Below are 2,870 nucleotides of genomic sequence, written 5' to 3'. Positions count from 1 at the left end.
TGTGCTTCAACAGGTTGAGTACATTGTATAAATTATTTGCTATTGTCTTATATGGGCGGGCCGGCCTATTTTAGGCTCGTATTTTAGCGGGCTTTTTAGCCTGCCCCCGCCATATGGCGGGCTTTGAGGGGCCCTGCCTCGCCGGCCCATTCCGTCACATGTCATTTACAATTGATCGAGTGAAATGAATGAAAATAAAAGAAAAAAGATCGTCTTTGATACTAATAATTAATTGTTACCTTAAAAAGTATAGGATAAAATGGCTAGCTAGCATGGTTCTAATTTTTTTTTTGGGTGTAACCCAAGTTTTTCACCGTTGGACACTCGCTGGATTGTAGGCACCTCTATTATGTGGGACTGTTCTATACCCAAATCAAAGGATTGAACCATTGAATTTTGATTAAGGATAAATGAGTCCCTTCCACTCAACCGCACCCCAAAGTAGCATGATTCTAATTTAGGGTGTGTTTGGTTACCCGGAAAATGATTTTTGGAAATCATTTTCAGGGATTTTGGTGTTTGGCAACACCAAGAAAATGTGGTCAACGGAAATCATTTTCCGTTGACCACGGAAAATGTAGTGTTTTTTCCGGAAAATGCAGGGTGCAAAATGGAGGGAGGCTTTGGTTTCCGCCGGAAACCAGAGCAGCGGTGTTTTTTTTTAAAAAAAAAATTTATACATTTATTTATAATAAATATTATTAGTTTATATATTTTTATATTTTAAAGAAAATAATAAAATTATATAATTATACATTTCTACCAATTTTCTACTCATTTTCCGGAAAATGAACCAAACACCCAAAGACAGTTTTCCAGAGTACATCCAAACACGGAAAATAAACTCATTTTCCGGAAAATAACTCATTTTCCAGAAAATATTTTCCTGCTTTCCAAACGCACCCTTAGTATACATTCCATTAGTACGGAGTAATATCTAGATACTCCTAGTAGACAAGTAAAAAGGGTGTCCTTAGCTAAATAGGTCAGATAATTGGCTTAAGTTCAACTTTTTGTAAGAGTTATCTATTAATTTTCTTGATTTGAGTTGGTCAACTATGGACAACTAATTAATCCAGTTTACTTTTCTATGGTCCTTTATTAACTAGAGTCTTCATTGATAACCGGTTGATTTTCCCATAAATAGAGTGCGGACTTTTCTTCGTGAGTGGCTAAGAACTTAGATACCCAAAAATATTAAAGAAGAAAGTTAAAAAATACAACGCTTTAAATTATTTGGTACTCATGTAGTCATGTAGTCCTGCTATGGGAGAAGAGACTAAAGATTTTTGATATATCATGTCATTTTATTTTATTTTATTAATGATTAACACTCCATAAATTGATCTTAATTAATTAATAATATTTTAATAAAAGAATAATGAAAGAGATAATCATTGATCTTGTATCTAACGACACAAAATCCTTTATCCTGTGGTAGTCGCAAAGTGGAACCGCCGTGGAAGGGTTCATTGCCCATCATTTAGACTTCTCTAGTCCTCTTCATTCTTCTGCTTATCTGGACTCTTGACAGCTTTTCTAAGCTCATTAAATTTTGCATCCAAGAGAAAATAGGATAGGGAGTTTTTTTTTTTCTTTTTTCTTTTTTTTAAATAAATATAAGAAACAAAAAAGAACCTCTAAGAAAAACTGCATTAGATTAGGTCAAGCAACTCAATAGAATATGTCAAAACTTGTCAACATGAACAGTTTAATTACTACTCAGGTGGTAGATTATAAGCAAGAGGGCATGAAGGAGACTTGATGATAGTTGCAATGTGGAGTTACACCTAATGTGGTAGTCCCTTGTGAGTAATCAACGCTGGTCCTCCCACCTTTGAGGCCACTAAATCACATTGATTTACCTGTCTACCATGATAAACATGGTATGTTGCCAACTAGTGTAAAAAAAATACGTAGTATAAAAAAGTAAATATTAGCTTATTTTAGATTTATGTCCGCAGCTAGTTGGTTCTTAATTCGTAGATTATGGGTAAAGATACTCGGATAGTCATGATGTATAATAAAAATATAAAATCAACTATGCCTTTTAATTTAGACATATTTGATCATATATTTAAAAATTAAACTATCAAGTGTAACGACATTCATTATTAATTTAAATTTATCATTATATTTAGACAAAATGGTTAAATAAGTTCTTGAAATATTTGAGAATATTCAATTGTACCATCAAACTAAAAGAAGTTTCATATGAGCATTCAAACTCTAGTTTAAAAACAAAGAGCTAATTCCACAAAAAAATGTCACTTTTGGTCCTATGACTATTGGAGTATTTTTAATTTCAGCCCACAAGTTTAAAAATTATCAATTTTAGTCCACAACTATTCAATTTTTGTCAATTTCGATCCACAGCTATTCAATTTCGATCCACAACTATTTAATTTTTGTCAATTTCAATCCACTTGACCAAATTGCCGAGTAAAAGTTGCCAAAAATTTTAATTGGGTTATTAGTGCTTAAATCATAAGGGCAAAATTTTCTTTCCAAATTAATGCAAAAGGGGAAATTTCATATGACCAAATTGGCTGGAATGGAGGAGGAAGAAGGGGAGGTGTACCTTTTCAAGATTGTAGTAATCGATGACTCAAAGGTGGACAAATCCAACTTGCAGTAGCGGTGCACCAGGGACGAGTTCGACCACAACTCTAAAGCCAATATTGGCGTGGAGTTTTAGACGCAGGTGGTGGAGGTCGACTGCAAGGAGGTGAAGGTACATGTTTGGGACACCGTTGGCCAAGAACGCTTCTACGCCGTCACATGTACTTACTACATAGGCACCGCCAGTGCTCTCATTGTCTACGACATCACCCTGATGACAAATGTGCTATACAACACGTTACAAACTT

The sequence above is a fragment of the Ipomoea triloba genome, chromosome 15, assembly GCF_003576645.1.
Source record: "Ipomoea triloba cultivar NCNSP0323 chromosome 15, ASM357664v1".
NCBI classification, from domain to species: domain Eukaryota; kingdom Viridiplantae; phylum Streptophyta; class Magnoliopsida; order Solanales; family Convolvulaceae; genus Ipomoea; species Ipomoea triloba.
Note: the sequence above shows the minus strand (reverse complement) of the source record.